This window comes from Mastigoproctus giganteus, chromosome 10 (assembly GCF_048544385.1).
Source record: "Mastigoproctus giganteus isolate SK-2022 chromosome 10, ASM4854438v1, whole genome shotgun sequence".
In the NCBI taxonomy this organism is placed as follows: domain Eukaryota; kingdom Metazoa; phylum Arthropoda; class Arachnida; order Uropygi; family Thelyphonidae; genus Mastigoproctus; species Mastigoproctus giganteus.
In genome coordinates, this window is record NC_143584.1 from 138113822 (window position 1) to 138139697 (window position 25876).

Consider the following 25876-nt stretch of genomic DNA (forward strand, 5'->3'; position numbering starts at 1 on the left):
ATAACACATTTATGTACACTTTGCATGGTTATTAACAATCATTACACAGTTACGATTGTCGTGGTTGTTATTTAATATTATTTTAAATCAAATTCAAGTATACACTTTTCTCTCTCTGAATAGGCAGAACATCCAGCTTTGCATCATACAATTTTGTGCACCAGATCGTCAAGAGTTATGTGTTACACTACAGATGAACTTTCTCCAGAGGGAAGTATATTGATATTTATTATTTTTATGAGTGTTATTACCCAGACCGGTCATTTAAATAATTAATATCCCTTCGCCGGTAACTAAGCACCATTAGTGCAGAGCCGCACAACTTATTTTGTCAGGCACTGCGTTCCACAATCACAATGTGATTAATTTCCATAATTTGAGAGGTGGCAAAAGCTGCAGATGATAAAACTTCATATAAATAAATACCCAGTACGTATTTGTTATACAGGATTATGATCGGTATGTCTGATCTTGGATTCTTCCCATATTTTCCCTTCTTTCCTTCTCTAACCACTGCATTCTAAATGCCTATACTGTAATCAACGAAAATCTGTCTGCATTATCTCACTCAATTACGTTTTGCTCATAAATCTCCTCTTCATGTTCCGCCGTTGGCATGGATACTTGTATAATATCATTCCTTTTGATTCTGCCTTCATTTGTACATCAATCTATCACTAATATATTCCACCTCTTCCAGATACCTGCTTAATCAAAACCATACCTCCAATCTTACTCTCATTACTTCCAGAATATAAAACCTTTACTCCATTTCTAATATCCCTTTCTCCTACTGCCTTTTCTCACACAACCCCACAATATCTATTTTACCTTGTTTCATTTCCCATTTCAAATTCTCAAATATAACCATCCTATTCACTTTCATAATGTTTTAACTACCTATTTTTCTTCTCTTCTTTCAAGCCCCATACGTCCCTCTTACATTTCGCGGGGGGGGGGGGATCGCTGGTTAATGACCTGGGAGACTTCTCCAGCCAGGCCTGACATCTTGGCTCACTGCCAAATCTCAAAACTTTTATGCCATATCTAGAGGTAAAATGGTTGGGGAGGTTACCTATTAACTTCCAAAACCATCCAGATTTTGGATGGGACAATTAGTCCAGACTCTTACTACAAAAAAGTAAGAACAAGAGTAAGAAGCAGAAAGAAATCGCCAAGAAAGAGAAAAATGATACTCCACTCATGACCACAGTATGCCAAGCCCATGCATTGCAAACTCCTGAGTATGCAGTTGACTACCCTAAATATTATTTAAAAAGGTCTGGATTTTTTTTTTTTTTTCCTACTGTGTGTGTAAATGAAAGAGTATAAGAGCTGCAACTCTGGGATAAAAGGAGTTTAAAATACCAAAGCACTAGTAAACTGCATTACAGTCCTTCTCTCATACCCAAAACTTCTGCATAACCACTCAGAGTACTAGTTAGTAAATAAATCACAAAAACAGTATCCTCTATATGAAATGTTGCAGCACATATATTGCTGTGAGAAATAAATCATATGCCATATCAGGATCATTCTCAAATTAACTGTCATTTTGTTACCTATGATTATTAGTCAATATACTAACAGATTTCTTGGTATTTTCCTACTAATGAATAAATTAAATAAATGTTAAAACCCAACAAGACAACACTGAGAAAAGCCCAAAAAAAAAGTTTCTTCTGTCCTGATCAGAAGTATTTCTCAATTTCACCTAGTAATGCAAATCAAATCCAGATCTTTTCCAACATGATATGAGAAAGCAGCAGATGTAATAGTATTTGCCATATAATGCTTCCTTGCAATATATGGAGAATACTATTACAACTACTTGATGGTAAGAATATACTCAGCTCCTCGACATAACATGGCCTCAACAATGCCCCCCCACACAAAACTCCCTCCAGTCACTATCTCGCAGAGTAGAGGCAGCGAGATTATACACTAGCTGATATGGAAGCCTCCTGGAGAATTACCAACAGGTTCTGTCCAGTGGACTATCTAGCGACCAGCCTATGAACACTGTTTTAGAGTTGTACCCTCGAAATGTAAGGAAGATTAGATCTTGCCATGATGTCCATCATAACCTCAAATGACAATCATACTGCATAGTGGAAGAGATGGGAGAGGGTTTGTCAGAGCTTTGCTCTGGAGACTAAACATGGGTTCCACTACTTTAAGCCTCCAATAAGCAGTGTGGTGGTATTCCACTGGTTGATGAGAGTCATCTACCACCTAGTGTTGCCTGGTAACAGAGGGATGGCATTCCTCCACAAGGTGTGGGTGTCACACCGACCCCTGCTTACATTGGTTTGCACCTGGGTGATCACCTACAGTGCACTAGGTGCCACATTTCAGGACTTGCACATGAGGGGTTATACCTAGAGTTACTAACAGTCCCACCAATGTGAAGCTGCAAACAGAGGATTCGGCTGTCACAGACCAACTGATCTTTGCCGAAATTAGGTCCACTTGACTTGAGTGTCATCCGAATATCAGTTTCATCAGCATTTTAGACTCCCAGCTAGCAAGCACAGCGCTTGGCATATCTAAGAATATCTGTGACAGCCTCAAGGACCAAATACTTCAATGTATCCTTCAGTTACCTCATATTCTGGTATACAAGTTGACCTTTGTCCTTTGCTTTAAATTTGTGCTTAATTACATATTCATTGTAAGTTTACTTTTTTTTTTTTTTTACATTCAAATCTTTTATATCTCTCAGTGGTAAATCATAGTAAATTCTGCATTAAGAACGTAATTATATGTTTGTAGACAATACGAAGGTTGGCAGGGTTGTTAATGACAATAATGACAGTACGCTACTGCAACAGGATCTAGAAAAGTTGAGCAGATGGGCTGAGAGGTGGCAACTGAAGTTCAACATTGACAAATGTAAAGTACTGCATATGGGTAGCAGTAACCCTGGAGTAACATATCAACTCTGTGGTACTACACTCAGGGTGGTAGAGAATGAAAATGATCTCGGGGTAATTGTGCAGTCATATGTTTTCTGAGCAGTGCAAACGGAGAGTAGCTCATGGTGTCTTGTCAATGATATACAGGAATTTTTCTAGCGGGGAAAAGGAGGTGATTATCCCCTCGTACAAGGCAGTGGTCAGGCCACACCTCGAGTACTGTATACAAGTCTGGAGGCCTCATTTTACGAACGATGTAGAGTTGCTGGAACGAGTACAGAGAAGGGCAACAAGATTAGCGAATGGAACAAAGGGTTGCTCTTACGAAGAAAGGCTTAAGTTATGCAAATTACAGTGACTGGAGACTAGGCCTTGAATTGTTTGAGCAAGCTCAATGCTGATGGGATTTTTCCTCTAGCCCAGATTAATCGCCTGAGGGGCATAAATTCAAATCGAGGAAAGAGAGTTGTAAAATAGATATGCGGAAATTTGCCTTCAGCCAGCGAGTGGTTGACTTCTGGAACAAACTTCCATATGTCGTTGTAGAAGTGGACAACTTAAATAAATTCAAGACAGAAACAGAAACATTGAGTGAATATATAGGTGAAATGGGAATGTTTTTTTTTTTTTATTATGGGAAAATCATTTTTGATTTATGAACTGCTTTTCATAAATCATGGTGTTTGTAAATCAGGCAGTTATTGTATTTAAGTAATTATTTAAAGTCTATATCAGAGTGTTTTTATCAGTCTTGTTTTTCCCCATGTATTACTGTAGCCTGGATGGTTATGCCTTTTAATGTGCACAAATTGGGGAGGGGGCAAATTTTACTGTTCAGTGTTTATATATATATTAAAATGTACATTTATATATACAGTTATGGCAAGAAAAAAAAATTCTAAATATGCCAGTACTTTTGGATATTTTTCACTTTTGACCCAATTTTTGTTATTCATTCTAAAGGAACATTTTATACTGAATTTAAATATGTTAATAGGTTTTTTTCTCTCTTTTTTTAATTCTCAAATGGTTCTTAAATATGGTACAAACACTATTCAGTAGTGTGCATTTATCCATCTCAATTATAATTTTTGAACATTATTTTAGAAGCAATTAATCAGCAACAATGCTTCAATTAATTCACATTTGTTAGTCTCTTCTGTGATACTTCATAACCAATCAATTTTCTATAGGATTGAAGTGTTGTGACTGTTCAGACATTAAATTTTTAATTGCTATCTGCCTCTGCATACTCATTGTCCAATAACACAAGGTATTATCAAAATCATGAAAAGTACATTCATGATGTCCCCAAAGTTGTTCCGAGTTGTTATTACTAATAGATGTGGACCAATTTGCATTCATTCATTCTTACTTCCACAATTTAAATCATCAAACACCAACTGGAATACAACTTAACTTATGCAGCATAAGCTCTTTGCAAGGGCTTCTTCCTCAAAAAGGAACCAATTACCAGGAATACAAAACTTACATTAGCCACTGAAAATTACCTAATTCAGTACCCTTCTGCATTAAAAATCAATCAATAAGGGCTTGAAATGAGCTTTATACCTCATGATCCAATTTCTAAGAGATAACAGCACTAGCACACATCTTACTTTCATTACTAGATACCATTACTTTAAACGGCTATTAATAATTCATTCAGCTTTCAGGTATAAAATAAAAGATGACAGAGTACTTTGTAATCCTGTTCACATTAACCTTTGTTGCTCACTTCTGTCTATAACTAATCCAGCATACCTTTTCACTGTTCTCAATGCAACAGAAGGTCCATGTGAAAGAAAACCATAAAAAATATATTATTTAAAACTGTGTACTGTATAACAAAATAAAGACATTAATACCAAATATATAAGTATTGCATAAAGTGAAGGAAGGGAAGCATTTTATGCTTCCCTTCCTTCCCCCTGTCAGCAAACAAACATTTTATCTATGAAACAAACATTTCATAGATAAGGCCGAAAATGCCTTATTTATGAAATGCACACAACTAACTCAAATTCATCAAGCAACACAGCAGCAACCTTCAAGGCAGAATTTGCTGGTTCAACAGGAGCCAGTTATTACTGGTTACTCCATTCTCAGGGAAATACAAAGTACGTTGTAGGATCTGTAGACTTACTTACCAAGTACAGGGCAATGTTAAAAAAAGTCAAATTAGAATTAAATTTGAAAGTGTCTGCAATTCTGCTCAGACTTGATAGGAGGGAGTATACGGAGAGTCTGGTTAATCAATTTGGCCCTGGAGAGAATTTGCAAGGCTCATGGGGTACAATTTTTCTCAGAATGGTCTGTGCTTATTAACAGGAGAAACTGCTTCTACAGGAATGGGTTATGCTTAAATAGAACGGGTGCAATAATGTTGATGCTGTCAAGGCAGTGCTAGGTGGATCAGAAATATGCTAGCTTAGGGGGATACACAGACAAATAGATTAACGATAGCTGCAGAAATGAAAGTGATTCTTGTGCTGCTTCTATTGGAAAGAGCAATGCCCTGGAAAGCAAGGTGCCATGGATTTCAAGGACTGCTGGGAGTCATCATGGACCAAGTAAATACAGTGTGTTAAGGTAACTAAGAGTAAAAACATGTGCACGTATACTTGCATGTAAACAAATTTGATGATGTGCTGGTTAAGACATCAAATGCAGGACATTTTTGGGATATCAGAGGTGTGGGTCACACAGATATAAGAAATGCAGAATTTGAATAGGGGGAGTACTAAGTGTACAGAAAGGAAAGAGATGATAGGAAGGAAGAAAGAGTCATGCTGTTAGTTAAGAAACAAAATCATGGGTGACCAGTGCAATGTTGAGTCAGTTTGGTGTGACATAAGCATTGAGAAAGCTAAAATGAGAGCAGGAGTGTGTTATAGACCTAATAACTCTGATGAGTACAATGAACAACTATACAGTGAAATAGATGGGCCAGTAAATCAGAATGTCTTATAATGGGAGATAAACTTTCCAGATATTGACTGGAAGTTGTGGGTTGGTCACTCACACACTAGGAAGACTTGTGGATTTACTGGATGACTGTTTTCTATAGCAGCATTTGAGAGGCAACCAGAGGGAATAATACCCTTGATCTGATTATCAGCAGGTGATTATTCGTGCATTAAGAATCTGCAGATAAAGGAACCACTAGATGGCAGTGATGAGTGTACCAATGTGCAATTTACTTAAAGATGTAACTACCATCACGAGTAAAGGGAAAGGTTTTTACTTACGTAGAAGGTGACTTAATGGTTTCAGACAATTTTTAAATTTTATACAGCGGAATCAACTGATGATGTTGCCAACAGCAAATTATAAATGGGAAATATTCAAGGAATTAATCATGAAAGCTACTAGGCTGTTTGTTCCAACTAAGAAATACTGCTCAAGGTTTAGGCCCAAATGAATTAATGAGATTCGTGGCAGAGAAGGAAAATGCATGGGTTGCATATAAATTATCAGACAACACAGAAGCCTATGGTAGACATAAACTAGTCTGTAATCAAGTCACAAAGGAGGTTAAGCAAGTGCAGGCAGATTACTTGAAACTTATGGCAAAGGATGCAAATAAAAACAGTAAAGACTTCTTTACTTATGTAAACTCTAGAAGGAAGGAGATGAATCAGATTGGTCCACATTATATTGATGGTTTGACTGTTGATGATCCTGCTCAGGAAGCTAACCAACTGAATGAGTATTGCATCTTCATTCACACATGAGGAATCCTCTAGGGCAGTCGTCTCAAACTCAAATTGCATGCGGGCCAAATGCATGATCTGAAAGCAGCTGACGGGCCGGAATTTTTTTTTTTTTAACAAAATGAAAGTGAATATAAGCACCATATTTACAACAAATACATAATTGAAATGTATTCGCAGGTCGTGTAAAATTGCTTCGGGGGCCCGATGCAGCCCATGCCAGTTTGAGACCACTGCTCTAGGGAATTGGAGCCAAAAAAATTTATCAAACTAACAGGGAGCTAAATGATTTTGTAATAACTGAAAGCAAAGTGGAGGAGAAATTGTTGAAGTTGAACATAAGAAAGGAACCTGGGATGGATGGGATCAATCCAATTATGTTAAGGGAGGCAGCAAAGGGAGTAAATAAACACTTAGCCATAATTATGAGAGCATCTTGGATACAGGGGAGGTACCCATGGTCTGGAGATGTGTAAATACATCCCAATTCACAAAGGGGATCAAAGGGTGACACAAATAATTACAGACCTGTTAATTTAATATCTGTTCCAGAGAAAATAATGGGGTCACTGGTTAAAGAAGTAATGCAGGATTATCAAGACAAGATTGCAGATAGAGTTCAGACAGCATCTATTTGTTATGGGAAAATCTTGTCTGAACAACTTAACTGAATGCTATATCGTCACAAAGGAACTGGATGCAAAAAATAAATTTTTATATCATACACTTGGATTTCAAGAAAGCGTTTGATACTGTTACACACACAAATTGGAGTAGTGTGGCATTGCAGATGATACAAAGGTTGGCAGGGTTGCTATTGACAGAATGCTACTACTTTGTAACCTAAAAAAGTTAGGCACATGGACTGAGAAGTGGTAACTGAAGTTTAACATTGGCAAATGCAAAGTACTGCATATGGGTAGAAGTAACCCCAGAGTAACATACCAACTGTATGGTACTACACTCAGGGCAGAGAAAAATGAATAAGACCTAGGGGCACTTGTAGTATAGTCAGATATGAAGTTCTCCAAGCAGTACAGGCAAGCTGCCAGAGCAGCTCACAATGTCTTGTTAATGATATACAGGAACTTTTCTAGAAGGGATAAAGAGGTGATTATCCCTTTGTATAAGACAATGTTCGGGCCAAACCTTGAGTACAACATACATGTCTGGAAGCCTAATTTTAGCAAGGATGTAGAGCTGCTGGAACGTGTACAGAGAAGTATAACGAAATTGACAAGGAGTGCTTTTACCAAGAAAGGCTTTAGTTCTGCAAATTGCAGCATCTGGAGACTAAGTACCTGTAAGATGATCTAACTGAGGTGTTTGAGGCTTCGAACAGTTTGAGCAAGCTCAATGCTGATGGGATTCTTCCTCTTGCTCAGATTAGGTGCTTGAGGGAGCATAAATTCAAACCGAGGAAAGACATTTGCAGAATAGATGTGCAGAAATTTGCCTTTAACCAGTGAATGGTTGATTGCTGGAACTAACTTGTTATGTTAGAAGTTGATAGCTTAAATCAATTTCAAGGAAGAACTAGACAACATTTTGGAAGGTAAAATAAGTTATTTTATTTTTTGGCCGATATTGTAAAATGATACTGCTTGCTTTCTTGCATCATATGCCACTGCTAACACTAATACCTGACCTACTTTGGTTATAACATCTGATCAATAAAAACATACTTGTTTCAGCATTTCAGGAAATTTGAGTTTATCGATGCATAGTTTTTGCATCATATTAATATGATGGCGAACGATGCAAGAAACCAAGCTTATAACAGCACCAGCCAAAATAAATTTCCCATTTCACCCATCCATCCTCTCCAATAGTTTGTCAAATTGTTCCTTGAATTGATTCAAACTGGTTGAAGGCAAACTTCTGCACATCTATTCTGCAAGCATCCTTCCTCAATTTGAATTTATCCCCCCATGCACATATTCTAAGAAAGAGGAAGAATCCCATCTGCACTGAGTTTGCTCAAAGCCATTCAAAGCCTTAAACATCTCAATCAGATCAACTCACGGGTGACTCTACAATTTGCAGAACTGAAGCCTTTCTTGGTAAATAGCATCCCTTTGTTCCTGCTCACCAAAATCATTGCCATTCTCTGTACCCATTCCAACAGCTCTACATCCTTCCTAAAATGAGTTTTCCAGACCTATACACAGTACCAAGGTGTGGCCTGACTATTGTTGATTATACAATGGGATAATCACCTCCTGATCCCTGTTAGCAAACTTCTCATATATCATTAACAAAATCCCATGTGTGACACTGGCAGCCTATTTGCACTACTCAGAGAACTTCACATCAGATTGTACAATGTAACTCAGTTCCTCTTCATTTTCCACTACCCCGAGTCACACAGCCGATACATTACCCTGGAATTACTGTTCCATATGAAGTACCATGCATCTCACAATATTAAACTTCAATTGCCATTTCTCAGTCCATATTCCTAATTTTTCTAGATCTTATTGCAGTAGCATACCTTGTTTACTGTCATTAACCAATCTGTCAACCTTTTGTATCACTGAAAACTTAAGCCTGAAAATTTAGTATCATCAATCAATATAGAAAACAGTAGTCTTGGCATGAATACTGGGGGAATTCTCTAATAATACTAGTCCCCAAAGAGCAGTGTCCATTGACAAACAACCATCCCAGTAACTTTCCCTTAATACCACACTTCTCCAATTTTTGCAGCAGTCTTTTATGAGCAACAGTCTCAAAAGCATTCCAATGCATAAGTATATAATATCAAAATTATTTTTTGCAGCCAATCCCTTTGCATCTTAAAGTGATTCCATTACTTTACCTGGAACAGAAGCTAAACTAATAGGCTAATTACTCTTGTCACCCTTTTTGAATTGTAGATACATTCACACATCTTCACTCCGCAGGGAATTCCCCTGAATTCCCTGTTAGTTTGAAACTTCTGCCACCCACTTCCTAAATCATTCTTTATATGTGATTATAGATTCAAAATACCTATTCAGCCTGTCAGCAATCAGAGCAGGATCATAGACAGTTAAACCATCAAGTGGACCAATGTAATTCAACCCCTTTCTTCTACTATTAAGGTAAGTAAAGAAGTCTTTGCTGCTTTTCTTGGCATTCTTTGCCACAGACTTCTCGTAATCTGCCTTGGCTTTCCTAAACTCCTTTGTGATTTGATTGAAGACTAGTTTAAATCTACCTTAGGTTTCTGTATTACCTGATATGCATCCCATGCATTTTTCTTCTCTGCCACATGTCTCAGTACTTCATCTGACATCAGTTTAGATCTAAGCCTTGAACAGCATTTCTTAGTTGGTATGAAAAGCCTAGTAGATTCTAAGATTATTTCACCGAATACGTCCTATTTAGGATTTATTGGTGGTAACAGGATTAGTTGGTTCCACTGTAGAGAATTTAAAACCTGTCTGATATCACCCTTCTTTACAAAAGCAGAAACCCTTCCTTTTACTCCTAATGGTAGTTACAACTTTATATCTAAAGAATCATGCGAGATATTAAAACCTGAAAACAGATTTGAAATGAGAATGATTGTTTGTTTGGGAATTTTTTTGGTGCATCGACATCTATGGCCACCATCAAGTCTAATTACTGATGGCAATGTAACTGAAATTTAGAAAATTTTGCAATTTAGCCCATATACATTTCTTAAATATTTAAGTGCATTCAGTTTTTTTTCTTAAATCAATTCAAATTTAATTTTTCTGTAGTTAGTAGTGTTATATATTTTTATATAAAAATTCAATATATATTACAATTTTTATATCATTTAGAATATTAGTGTTATACATTTAGTAATATGATATTCAAAAAAAAAAAAAAAACTCACTCCTCAAAAGGCAATGCCTTTTATATGCAGCACTTGAAACTTTTTTCTGTGTATCAGCGATGTTAGTATTAGTAGAGACAAAATGATGGAAAGAAGCAAACTTATACAATGGCCAAAAAACAAATAAAGCAGTACCCACTTCATTTGATCATACCTGCTAATAGTTTGTTCAATCCTTCTTTAAATTCATTCATACTATCTACCCCTACACGACACCAGATTGGAAGTTTTTTTCTGACAATCAGTTACTCTCTGTCTGAAAGCAGCTTTCACACAGATATTCTGCAAATATTCTTTTACAAATTAAATTTATGTTCCTTTGTGTGTATACCACCCACAAGAAGGATGCTATCAGCATTTAGTATATTCAACCCATTTAAAGCTTTATGATATTAATTGTACTGGCCATTTATTTCAAGGTACTTTCCATTCATTCCTCAAATTGGCACAGAGCAACAAACAATATCCAATGCTTCAGTTGTAAGTATTGTATATGGATAGCCTGTGCAATATGTCTGTAAAAAAATAATAATTGTTGGATTTCCTTTTGTCCAATTTTATTGAAATTTGGCATGGCTCAACAAATTTTTATAAAAAGGGCCAAATACACAATTTTATGACAATCACCTGGAGTTGATTTGTCATATGCAGATGGACAGACAGATACTTTTATGCTTAAGCATAACGCATTAAAAAAAATTTTTAAAAAATGCAATTTTAATGTTCGGTGGTCAGTTCAATGTTTTGTGCCAATAATAAATTAAGTGTTCACAATTCATTTTAAATCTCTAGATCCAAAATGGAAATAACCTTACTGAGTGGGTACTTAATCTTCATGTGATGAAATTGAGTAAAAAGGCACTTCTGATTTAGTTGCCTATTCAAAGTTTTACAGTTCTCAGCTTCTATTATGTTTTTAGATCTTTTGCAGAATTTTTTTTTAATAGAATAAAAAATTATGATCAAAGCTTCCATTTTAAGATCTGCAACAAAATCAGCCTTTCCAAAATCTACAACCATGTACAACAAGGTTACATACAAAGTTCTTGAGAAATTTTGGTACATTGGCTACTCAGGCTATAATGTACCAATTCTGTTGATACTTCAGTTCATACATTTTGTATGCATAATGTGCATGTTCACTGACTGATTCACATGTGGTGGTGGCTGAAAATCTGTGGGGTATGGGAACCATGCTACATCCATACTGTTTCTATTATAAATACCAAAACAGGATAAACAGTTCCAGTACTGAAGTTGTTAAAAATATATAAACATCAAATAAGAAAAACTAAATTTTATTCCGTAACCTAGAATTTTTCTTACAGTAGGTGACAATTTGGTTGCACGTACACAAAGATAGATTTTTATCTGCTATTGACATTAATTTTGTATCACTTTTTCCTGCTCCAGAGACTGTAGAAGCAATTACTTTTATAGAGACTTTGCTTTATCAAGGAGGTAGAATATTTGAATGGTATCATATCCATCTTTGAAGCACTTCGCAGACGAACACTACTGTTGAGGATAACATTAAGTGCGGGAGATTTTGCACATGTTAGAAGCATTATTCAGGACACAAAATAAGAATTGAAGATGAAGACAGCCTTTGAATATTATATTGCAGCTACTAATGCATCGTTCTGATATTTAAAATATGAACACAATTTAACTGGTCGAAAACTTGCTGTTGTTGTTGTTATTTGGTTTTTAGGAGCATTAGCAACTAAGGCTATATTGCTCCGGGAATATGCGGTGGTCATTCCCTGACCTTTCCGCATCCTCCATATTTGGTGGTGATGGGCTCTAACCGCGGTCTAATCAAGAAGCGTGTGTGCTACGCACTGCTGCTCCTTCCCACCTGGCTATGGAGGCACCCGAAAACTTGCGATTGCAATCTAGAATATATAAAAACAATAGTGGTAGGAGGAAACATCCCAATGCTGTCTACAATGATTATCATTCATTTCATCTTGCACCATATGATTATTTTTTTTTTTTTCTCCAACTGAAGTACTCATTAAATGGATGATGCTTTTGCAGTGAAACAGAAATTACATTAGCTATGACAAATGTAATTAAGAAACTTCAAAAAGGTGGTTTTTTTTTTTTTTTTAACCTAATTATATAAGTGATGGAGGGAAGTGTAAATAGCCAAGATTTTGATATACATAAACATTTGACATACATAAATCTTAAAATTATTTAAAATAATCTGTAAATCTTAAAATTATTTAAAATAATCTGTAAATATTATAAAAGTTTAAATAAAAATTCAAGTCTTGGAACTTTTTGATCCCATCTCCTAAAAACTGACAGTACCACCATTCTAAAATATTATAAAAACACAAAGAACAGGGAAAATTTCTAAACCATAATCTATTACGGATGTGCAACTTATTTGTCTGTTCCCAACAATAAATTTCATGGTTTTGACAAGTAATTTTACTTCAACTTGAATAAAATGTTTAAAACATTTTATTCAAGTTGAACAGTTTAAGAAATCACATTAGCTAAAGAAATAAGGCACTTGTTTTAGAAAATAATATAAAAGTTACACCCAAGAAACCCCTACGCTCGGCTATTCCAATAACTTTGGAAGAGCATCCTCTGCCCTCCAATATAATATTTGTTATTTGACCCATATTTCAGAGCGCGATTCATTAGCCATGAGCTGTAGGAATGACTTGTGCCAAGAATTTTACCATCAAGGGCACACAAGAAATCAGCAGCTATTTGGGAGAAAGTAAAACTTGTAACCTTGCAAGAGCCTTCTTAGAAATTATTACCATCCATGAAGGGGTTTTTTTTTTTTTTATTTTATGAAAATGCCAAACACGAAAGGTATCAAAATTTGAGACAATGTATGCCAGTAGTGGGGGGGAAATAATAGGGGACATTACAAATGTATGGCATCTGATAAAGTTATCAGGTATTGATGCCAAAACGGGTGCACCCTAACACTACATTAGTAGTGGTGGCAAAATTATGTAAGATAACAAGGTTATATATAACATCAGCAAAAAAAAAAAAAAAAAAAAAAAAAACACACACACCAATTCATTTCTCATCTTTAATCTTTTACTCAAAACACCCACTTCTATAACACGAGATGAAGGTTTCTTCCCGCAATCACAAACTTCGGCTGAAGACAAATTTTTGCAACAGACAAAATTTTTTTCACCTTAATGTGGAACTCATAGATAACAACACAATCATGAATATATGAATACCAAAAGAAACCAATAGCTGATAGCAAACTTTTCCAGTTAATGGATCTATTGACATCCCTAAACTAGATAAAAACAGGATAGCTAATCGTCCCCGTACATAGAATTGTAAATACTAAAACCCTTTTAAATAAAAAAATAAAATTCCATTTTTAATCTGTATGGCTGAGGCCTAAAGAATATACAACTTCACTGTAACTGTTTTTATTGCAGCCAATTTATCAACACAATAGCTAACAATGGGAGATTCACTTTTTGTGGCAGCCTAAGGGCTCAATCCTGCTACATGCATATTTATTCAATCTTATGTTAGTATTAGTATTGGCCACATAGTGCAAGGAAGCCTACGGCTTATGCTGCACCAGCCAAAAAAATAAAAAAATAAATAAAACAAACAATAATAATAAAATAACAAAAAAAAAATAAATAAGAAAATTAAAAAAATAATAATAATTAATAAATAAGAGAAAAGGAAATGGACAACCTAAGCGTTTCCCTCCTGCTGTAGGTAATTATCCAGCTGACCTGTGAAGATCTCAGAGGCTGACAGTTTGGGGAAAAACTGTGTGTAGACAACTCATTCCAGTAATTTATAACTCTCTGGCTAAAATAAAACTTCCTGCAATCCAGCCTAAACATCTCCCCCCGTAACTTGAAATTATAGCCCCTTGTTCTAGAATCATTTATAACCGTGAAAGTTTTGTCCTCATTCATTTTGCTTATGCCTCTCAGAGCCTTAAACACAAACACCTCAATCAAGTCTCCTCTAAGGCTGGTTTCCAAGCTCTGCAACCCACACATTCGAAGTCTTTCCTCATATGGATGCCCTTTGGTGATCTCACCAGACGAGTTACCCATCTCTGAACCCTTTCAAGAAGCACAATGTCTTTCTTTAGATGCTGTCTCCATACCTGAACACAGTATTCCAAGTGTGGTCCAACAATAGCCTTATACAATGGGATTATGACATCCTTATTTCTACTAGCAATTGTTTGATACATTACCGATAAGACACCATAGGCCTTCCTTGCGACCTGTCTACAATGCTCAGAGAACTTAAAGTCTGACCATATCATAACACCCAAGTCCCTTTCCTCCACTACCGGCTTTAGTTCAACTCCGCCAAGTGTACAAGTTATTTTGGGGTTACTGTTCCCCAGGTGCAATACCTTACACTTTACAGGATTAAAACAGGGCTGCCATTTTTCTGACCATCCCTGAAATCTGGCTAGGTCCTTCTGAAGAAGCTCTGCTTGGCGGTAATCATTAACTACTCTACCAATCTTTACATCATCTGCAAATTTAGACATCACGCCCTCTATCCCTTCATCGATGTCATTTATAAAAATCAAAAACAACAACAGTCCTAATACTGTTCCTTGGGGAAGCCCACTTCTTACATCAACCCAATCTGAGGAATAACCATTTATCATAACCCTCTGCCTCCTGCCCTGAATCCATCCATCTAAGGATTTTTTCCCTGTGATTCCAACCTGTTCCAGCTTATAAAGTAACCGCTTATTTGGAACTGAGTCAAATGCTTTGCTGAAATCCAAATAAACAATGTTGAAATTATTACCAAAGTCCAGCTCTTGAGTAACCCTGTCAAAATCAATAACCACATTAGTTAAACATGATTTTCTCTTTATAAAACCATGTTGAGTATCCTTCAGAATTACATTTCTATCTAAATGATCCTGAATTCCAACTTTGATCATTGTCTCCATGATTTTCTCTACTACTGAAGTAAGACTAATCGGCTGGTAATTTCCCACACTTCACTCTTAGAACAGCCCTTATGTATTGGAGACATAGTGGCACTTTTCCAATCCAATGGAATCACTCCTGAATCCAGTGATGCTCGCATAATTAGCCTCACTGGTTCAATGCACTCACTTATGATTATAGGGTATATTCCATCAAAATTCTATAAATGTTCCTGAACATTTATAGAATTTCATAAGTTTATTAACAGAGCTATTAGCAATATCAATTCACTGCCACGAGCTTATTTTTTACTCACTATCAAGTAAGTTTATTGATCAATGGTTTGTAAAATTAGCTTAGTATTGTTGGTTTTTCACTAATACTTATTCTTACTGCACATACTACAAAATTTATGAATAATTATTAGGTGAATCAGAGTTTTAAACAGCATACTTTTTAATCTATTTGATTAGTCAATTCAACATGTCAAATGTTTTCTAGTTTGCTTTCTTCTGCCTAAGTGAAGCTTTCTGCAATACCATCACAGAAATTAAACAAATGAATTGTACTGTAATTTTCTTGGTATTTTTTGTAACAAAGGAGAATCACTGAAGAAGTGGATGCAAATTAATCTATTAAAAAATAGATTCAAAAACATTCAGGTTTAAGTGCTCTGTTTCACTCTGAAATAATTAACAACTTAATAATTATGATCTGTAAATAGCTAGTGTGTGTGTACATCAATTATACATTATGTATAACAACGCTTCAGCTTTAAACGATAGAGCATTAGGTTCTCTCTGGTGAAAGAGATTAGTGAATCTGATTCACTGTGATCTGCAGTCTGTGGGAAAAAACTACCTATTTGTTTTGAAAATATGGATTGATAAAAGGTTGATTGGAGGATTTTAAAATATAATTTGGGAACTTCCCTATGATTTTAAATCACATTATTATTTACTTATTCCTGTTATGACAAACTGTGCAGTGGGGATCATCACTGTATCTCGATAGATAAACTGATGATTACCACTGCACAATTTTGTAAATATACAGGGTGTCTCAAAAATATTGGTACAAATGTTTAGGGGAGGTAGGTAACATCTAAAGCAATGTGAATCGCAAAGGAACCCATAACCGGAAACGTCACGGGAAAGTAGTAGCAGAGGCACAAGAAGCAGAAATGACACAAGACAGTAATTAGTGGCAAACATTTATTTGACATAATATTAACAATGGATTACGAGATGGATGCATTTCATGATGTTACAACAGATGCTCGAAGGTTCCACCATGAGACACGATGCATGCGTGACACTGACGTAGCATGGATTGGCGGACACGGTCGAACACACCTGTAGTTTCTTTGTCAGTAGCAGCAGGGCAGACGAGTCTCACTACGAGATCCATTTCCGTCTCCACAGGCGATTCATACACGATAGATTTGAGGGCCCCCACAGAAAGAAATCAAGGCTCGACAAATCAGGTGAGCATGGAGGCCAGGCAACGGGTCCACCACAGACAATCCATCGACGCCCAAAACGCCTGTTCAAATGGTCACGAACACACCTTCCATAATGGGCAGGCACCCAGTCATGTTGAAACCAAATGTTGCATCTCACATTTGCTGGAACATCGTCAAGTAACCCTGGTAGAACTTGTTCAAGAAAGATCTGATATTTAGCGGAGTTCATGCTGGATGGTAACAGGTATGGGCAGACTAAGCAGTCACCGACCATACCTGCCCACACATTTATTGCGAAGCGATGTTGTGCTGCATGGGGGCGCACACCGTGTGGGTTGTCGTGAGCCGACACATGAGCATTGTGCTGATTGAATGAGCCTTCCCGAGTGAAATAAGCCTCATCTGTGAACAAAACATAGGCTGGAAAATTCAAGTCTTGAACACTTTCTTGGAGAAACCACTGCACAAAAGCCACACGTGCAGGATGATCTTGGGGGAGCAGTAACTGAACACTTTGGAGATGAAAGGAATCATTGTGCCAGACGCTGTACACTGCAAAGGCAGAGTCAACAGTATGTGTGCTGGTAGTAGGATTATTCTGGACGGCATTCAACACACTTTCATACATGGCGGGAGTTATCATCGAACGTGGTCTGCCCGCACTACTCCTGTTACCTCTAAATGACCCATAATCGCACAAACAAATGGTGGTCTGGTACATGTCTGTCTGGGAAGCGTTCTCCATAAATTCGTTGAGCAGCTCGTCCATTGCCCTCTGCTAATCCATACACTAGGTGCATGTCTGCCAGCTTACAGTTCGTATATCAATGCATGCTCTTTGTGCAGTGACTACTGCTTGAATGAGTAAACCAGAAATTTTCCCTCTCACGAACTGCGCCGTGTACCGACTTACGGTGACGTTTCTGGGTTCCTATGCGATTCACATTCCTTTAGATGTTACCTACATCCCCTAAACGTTTGTACCAATATTTTTGAGACACCCTGTATATTCAAATTTCAATTTGAATATACACTGAAAGGACAGAATTCATGGGATACCTGGTTCCTAGGCAATGTGACACTGTCACCCCCTCCCACTATTGGACCAACCCACCACTTGGCAGGTATATAGCTGAACTGCATCAATCTAGACAGTAACTCTACGCTTTAACTGGGCTAAAGAACATCATCACTGGTCCTTGAGTGATTGGAGACAGGTCTCCTGGTTAGATGAGTTCCGTTTCCAGTTATTTCAAGAGGATGGGAGGGTGTGTATCTGGTGGAAACCGCACAAAGCTATGCACCCATCATGCCAACAAGGAACTGTTCAGGCAGGTGGATGGTCGGTAATGGTCTTGGGCATGTTCAACTGGCACACTCGGGATTTCCGGTACACCTAGACATCCCTGAATGGTTCAGGTTATATGTCCATCCTTGCAAACCATCTGCATCCCTTCGTAGTCATGGATTCTTCCAGCAGGACAATGCACCTCCTTACAGAGCTATGGTGACTAAAACATGGTTCAAAGAGCATCTGCAGATTTTACCACCATGGAATGGCCTCCCCATTCACTGGACATGAACCTTGTGGAGCATCTTTGGGATGCTGCGGAAAGGTCCGTTCGAGCCTTGGATCATCCACCCAGGAATGCGACAGAATTATAGACAGCAATGCAGCAAGCACGGATGGAAATACCTGTGGAACACTTTTGTGAACTAGGTGACTCAATGCCTCACTGTAAGTGCCCTTGGCACCTCCGTAGCCAGGTGGGAAGGAGCAGCAATGCGTAGCACACACTTCTCGATTAGACCGGGGTTCGAGCCTGTCACCACCAAATACGGAGGATGCGGAAGGTCAGGGAATGGCTACTGCAGATTCCCGGAGCAATATGGCCTTAGTTGCTAATGCTCCTAAAAACCAAAATAAACAAACAAATAACTGCCCTTATCCAGACGATAGGTGGGCCTACCCGCTAGTAGGTAGGTATCCCATGATTTCTGTCCACTCAGTGTATATTTACAAAAGCAAGATTAGTTACAGATTCATCAAGAAAAGACAACAGCTTTGAATGCTTACATTTCTTGATGTATTATAAGCCAACAAACACTTCTTGTTGTATATCAGAGAACTAGACTACTCAAACCTTAATTAACCTGAATTGTTTTTTTTTTTTATTATGGCAAAAGATGAACTTTTGACAATAAATCTCACTTTACACTTGTGCTCCATTGCAAAAAAGCTGCCAGTCTAATAAAAACTTTTCATGTAAAAAAACAACTCAGTAGAAAACTCATCTTGCAGCAGAATTTTTCTGCTAGAATGCACTGCTAACTAATAAATTTAAGTCTGACACATTTAACAATACTAAACACACCAACATCAGTCCAATATATATTTAAAAAATTGCTGCTTCTATTCTTGATAAAGCTGTACATTTCAAATGTATTAATTTTGTAGATGTAACTACTTCTTTGATACCATTTATAATGTTTTAACATTTGATATGAATTAATCAGCTATTTTATATACACTGAATATCTAAGTCTTTTTGACTGTGATGTATCATATATACTGTTTGACAAATTATTAATAAATATTTTAAGATGACATCTGTGGAGTCTAGTACTAGTTAGAACCTTACCCAATGTGTAGAACAAAAAAAACCGAATAGTCAACAATCACTTAGTCTTATAAAGTGAGTGCAATCCCTAGTCTAATGATTTAACTACATGTAATATTCTCACATTTGTGCATTATTTTGAGTTAATAGAACTATAGGGGCTGCTAATAGTTCTCATGTCATTTCAAAACTAGATGTTCTTGGGAACAAGGAGTCATTTCAAACTACTTATTTCTCCTCAACCATTATGCCCTCTTCATCAAAATTGCCACAAACACATGAGAAATGTCTATTATACCACTGTTATACTAACGTCACTGCTATTTTATGCAATAGCAGTTTATTAACGTCACTGCTATTGTATAAATTTGATAACACCATAAACATAAGAATCCCTATATGAAATTTCACATTCAGCAAAATGGGCATAAACTTTTACCATTCTTCCAAGTTGTTTTTCCCCATGTGTATGTCATAAATAATATATATATATATTTAATTTTAAAAAAAGTAAGACAATATATAAAGACAATGGGGATTATAATTTCAGTTATCTACACTATCATGTCTCCTAATGAATTAAACTTTATAGTTTAATATGCAATAACGGAAAAATGAATTTACAAGAGATGTTAATTTTTATTTGGTAATTTCAAAAACAGCTGGCAATTTTCTGCGATTTCAGTTAAGATTTTGATTTCATATACATATGGGGGGGAAAGAAAAATAAAGAAACTGGCATTTAAAATTAATGGCATGTCACACGAATATAGATTACTATACTTTTATAATTCTAAAGTAGCCAACCATAAGAACATGCATTTACGAATCATATGAACAAACTTTGGGCGTGTTCTTACCTTTATGTTAGATGGACAGTAACTTGACCTTTCAAACGCACACGTGCTTAAAGTACTAGTTCAAACAAATTATTAAATAAATAAAGATTACATACAACTTACTTCCTAGTAAATCTCCTGGCTAAATGAATATATAAAACAAAAGAAAACCAGTGTTACATGGAGTATAGTCAAAAAATGGAAAACACGGCACAAAAACAACAGTCACAACACATAACTTGGTGTGGCACTCTTTCCAACTTACTGACTATTTATGGATTACATGATCATAGTGACGTCACCGGAAGTGTTCGCCTACGGGAGCATTACGTTAAGGTAAAAGCAACTAAACTCGGGCTGATAAATATTATCTCAAATTCAAGTTTCTCCAATATCAAGTAAGTCACAGTCATTGAAGATTAAAATATAATTGTGTATATGTTCCTAAAACATACAATACCTCATGCTATAATAAAGCAACATATTGTTTGAGTGTCTTACGTCCAAATAAAAACAGACGTAGAGAGCAACGAGCAAAATCTGAGAAGATGGAAAGGATCCCTCACCCACAAACTAATTTTCATTGGGATTTTCTCCTCTCAGCAATGCTGGGCGTCAAGCGATATTGTTTACCTTTCTTCGCCCGACGCATGGTCTCCACATCTTAAAAACAAACCACTTTACACCTTGCATAGAGTGTGTGTTACTATCACCATGACTTTTCAAAAGCTACATCAAGGTACTGCACATTGGATCTGAAAAAGGCCTTAAAAGAGAAATTGAAGTTTGTGTATAGGCAATATTATTCTTCAAAACTTTGTATTAATCTGTGCTTGATTATATTCTTCACCAATTGGACTCTGATAAACAATTCGGATTGTGTTTATTTTATTGTTTGTTTCTTGAAAACCGTTTTTAAGCGAACTCGAAAACATGATTAAACTCTAATATATATATACACAGGGTGATTCACTACCAGTGCGACAAACTTGAAGGAGGTGTCGGGGGCACAAAGACGAATCGGAATCGCATAGCATTGCAGGGTTCGAAATGCCTTCGTCATGCGGTAGAGGACGTTGAACGGGAGGTCGCGTGAACAGCGATCCCGCTAGAAGTCAGCATTTGCGAACCGGTTCCCGAGGCAGTAGGATGGACGAGTATTCAAACGTTGAACTGGCCGACATGCACCTCGCGTATGGAGCTGCGGACTGTAACGGGCGCGCTGCTCTGCACTTGTACCAGGAACATTTCCCACACAGGCGTGCTCCTCATCATACGATTTTCGCACGTGTGCACAGAAGGTTACGTGAGACTGGTTGTTTCACGAGAGGTACCGTGAATCGAGAGCGAACGACGAGGACGCCAGACAATGAGGAGAATGTCCTACGTCTTGCAGAAGGCAATCCGAGTACGAGTACTCGAGCGATAGGCTAACGATTGGGTATTTCCCAATCCACTGTATGGAGGATATTGTCAACAATCCAAATGAGTTCATACCATCTGCAACACGTCCAATCATTGGAGCCTGCGGATTATCCACTCCGGAGGACTTTTGCTACTTGGTTTCTTCAACAGAGTGCGGCAGACAGCGAATTTGCTGCGCCCGTATTGTTCATGGATGAGGAAAGTTTCACAAGAGAGGGAACCTTCAATCAACATAACGCCCATTTGTGAGCTTTGGAGAACCCCCATGGTACACGAACATGTGCAACTCAACGCCGTTTCTCTGTCAATGTTTGGGCCGGCATTGTTGGAGACCACCTCATTGGACCATACCTTCTGCCCCCCCTCGTCTGGACGGTAGGGCATATTTAATCTTTCTACAGCAAGTCCTGCCTGAACTTATTGAAGAAGCACATGTTCCTCAGTCGTTGCACCGCTCAATGTGGTTCCAGCATGATGGGGCTCCCCCACATTACACCAATGACATCCGTCAACACCTAAACGTTACATTTGGACAGCATTGGATAGGTCGTGGTGGTCCGGTTCATTGGCCTGCTAGATTGCCGGACCTATCATGCCTGGACTTCTTCTACTGGGGTCAAATGAAGACATTGGTGTACGAGACCCCCGTTGATTAAGTTGAAGACCGCGTCGCTCGCATCTCTGTAGCTGCCAGGGAGATTCAAGACACGCCAGGAATCTTCCAGAACGTTAGGGATTCCATGCGCCGACGATGTGAAGCCTGTGTGACTGCTTCTGGTTGAACTTTCGAACACCTTCTGTAGCATGGCTTTTTGCCAACACGACCTCCCGCATGACGAAGGCATTTCGGAACCTGCAATGCTATACGATTCAGATTCGTCTTTGTGCCCCCTACATGTCCTGCAAGTTTGTCGCACTGGTAGTGAATAACCCTGTATATACAGTATATCCAATATTTTAAATTAAATAAAATAAAACATAAGCCAGTAGTATGGCAAAAACTGTAGAGCGAAAATTAACAAAAATAACCCAAATAAACAAACAAACGAATAACAAGAATAGACATAAATAGTAGCCCAGAAACCCTTGTATAATTTCAAACTTTAAATCCAATTAACAAAAACTATACAAAATTTAGGATAATGCCAATTACTTATTAATTTAGCGGTACCCCCCCCCCCCACCCCCGAGAGGTACTAGTTCCAAAAGACGTGAAATATCACCAAAAGAGGGTTAAAGGAACTACCAAACGATAACAAAATCAAAATAAATTAAAATAAAATAGACTGACCATCATGCCCCATATCGACAGAGGACCACGAGGCCAATAATGGTCATGGAATCGCTGCATTTCAATCGCTATACAAATCGTCGCAATGGTGAAAAGATCGAAGCACCAATTCACCCTCCCTCCCCCAATCGATCCACCAATGCAGAGGATTTGCACGGCGGTGGTCCTTATGCAGCGAAAAAAAAAAAATAAATCATAGAACAGACAACACTCTAGAGCAAAGCCACACCACTGACATACTGTAAGCTGAATCAGCTTATATAGAAGAAAAAAAAGGAAAATAGATGGCGGCACGGGCGATGCTAAATTAGCATATAGACCCATTACTATTGAATTATATTAAATGTTGACGAAAGTTAAATTATAATAAAATGAATAAATAGTTAAGCATTCATTAGAGGCAGCAACTTGCAATTCCTCCATATGAAGCCGTAATATATACTATCATTGAATTATATTAAAATAAGTTAATTATAATCAAGTGAAAATAAATAATTAATTAAGCATTTTGTTTATTTGGGTTATTTTTATGTTAATTTTCGCTCTACAGTTTTTGCCATACTACTGGCTTATGTTTTATTTTATTTAATTTAAAATATTGAATGTATTTCAGCTTCATATGGAGGAATTGCCTGTCGCTGCCTCTAATGAATGCTTAATTAATTATTTATTTTCACTTTATTATAATTAACTTATTTTAATATAATTCAATGATAGTATATATATATATACACTAAAAGGACAGAATTCATAATATGCCTAGTTCCTGAACAACGCGACGCTGTCGCCCCTCTCACTAGTGGACGAACCCACCGCTTGGCATATATACAGGATGATTCACTGCCAGTGCGACAAACTTGCAGGTGGTGTAGGGGGCACAAAGTCGAATCGGAATCACATAGCATTGCAGGGTCTGAAATGCTTTCGTCATGCGGTAGAGGACGTTGAGCGGGAGGGCACGTGAACAGCGATCCCGCTGGAAGTCAGCATTGCGAACCGTTTCTGTTCAAGAAACCAAGTAGAAAAAGTCCTCCGGAATGGATAATCCGCAGGCTCCAATGACTGGACGCGTTGCAAATGATATGAACTCATTTGGTTTGTTGACAGTCCATATAGTGGATTGGGAAATACCCAATCGTTGGCCTATCGCTCGAGTATTCGTACTCGGATTGCCTTCTGCAAGACGCCGGACATTCTCCTCATTGTCTGGCGTCCTCGTCGTTCGCTCTCGATTCATGGTACCTCTCGTGAAACAACCAGTCTCACGTAACCTTCTGTGCACCTGTGCGAAAATCGTATGATGAGGAGCACGCCTGTGCGGGAAACGTTACTGGGACAAGCGCAGAGCGGCGCGCCCGTTACAGTCCGCAGCTCCATACGCGAAGTGTGTGTGTGTGTGTGTGTGTGTGTGTGTGTGTGTGTGTGTGTGTGTGTGTGTGTGTGTGTGTGTGTGTGTGTGTGTGTGCTGGTTCAGGGTGGTTCCCAGGCAATCACATAGCATTGCAGGATCCAAGACCATCAGGCGATCATTAGCTGCAATAGGTTATGGGAGCCACCAACCCACCAGAGTCCCATACCTAACACCATGACACAGGACTCTATGGCTCAAATGGGTGAAAGAACATCGGCACTGGACTTTGGATGATTGTAGACGGGTCTGGTCCGATAAGTCCCATTTACAGTTATTTCTAACGGACGGACGGAAGGATGCGTATTTGGCGGAAACTGCACGTAGCTATGCACCCGTTATGTCAACAAGGAACTGTTCAGGCAGGTGAACGGTCGGAAATGGTCTGGGGCACGTTCAACTGGCACACATTGGGACCTCTGGTACGTCTAGATGAATCTCTGAATGATCTAGGTTATGTGTCCATCCTTGCAGACCATCTGCATCCCTTCATGGTCATTGTGCACCCACAGGGCAATGGACTCTTTCAGCAGGACAATGTGCCACCCCCAGAGCCATGGTGACTAGAACATGGTTCGAAAAGCATTTTGCTGATTTGACCACCATTGAATGGTCTCCCTGTTCACCAGACATAAACCCTGTGGAGCATCTCTGGAATGCTGTCGAAAGGTGCGTTCGAGCTTTGTATCCTCCACACAGGAATGCGACGGAATTATAGAGAGTGGTGCAACAAGCATGGAAATACCCGTGGAACACTTTGGTGACTAGTGGACTCAATGCATCGCCGTGTGACTGCCCTTATCCGGGCGAAAGGTGGGCCTACCCGTTACTAGGTAGGTATCCCGTGATTTCTGTCCACTCAGTGTATGTATATACACTCATGAGCCAAAACATTATGACTACCTTTCTAATAATGCGTGTGGCTTTCCTTTGCCTGGATAACCTCTTGCACCCAGTGTGGCATTGACTCCACGAGACCGCGGATGGTGTCCTAAGATATACTGCATAGAAGTACTTCACGGAGGTCGACAACGGAGCGAGACACTGACGAATGTTGCGTTCCTCCACATTACACAAATTTTCGATAGTAATATGTCGGGGGATTTTAGCGGCCAGTGGAGCACACGAAATGCTTGGACATGTTCCTCGAACCATTCCTGCACAATGTGAGCCTTGTGACATGAGACGTTGTCTTGTTGAAAGAATCCAATTTCATCTCGATACACTGTCACCATGTAGGGCAAAACTGGGTCCGAAACAATGCCGAGGTCACATCATGTGTCATGTCATATCTTTAAATCTTTAATGTAGGGTGGCTCCCAAACGCAAGTCATTTACGCCTTGTAATTCTGAGTTGAATGGAACAGTATTTGCTACTGCCAATTAGTGTATTTCTGAAGTTTGTA

The 25876-nt window shown here is 38.1% G+C and overlaps 1 protein-coding gene across 2 annotated transcripts in view; it reads right to left on the minus strand.

The window, feature by feature from the left end:
* The window catches only part of mys (position-specific antigen beta subunit myospheroid), a 326956-nt gene extending 306380 nt beyond the window's left edge, over positions 1-20576 (minus strand). Inside the window, exon 1 of one of the 2 annotated variants that reach the window (XM_090384150.1) lies at positions 20470-20576. The gene's annotated coding sequence lies outside the window, so the exon portion shown is untranslated. Of the gene's footprint in view, positions 1-20367 lie in introns of both variants that reach the window. The other variant, XM_090384149.1, reaches the window with a different exon arrangement.
* Positions 20577-25876: the final 5300 nt, after the last annotated feature.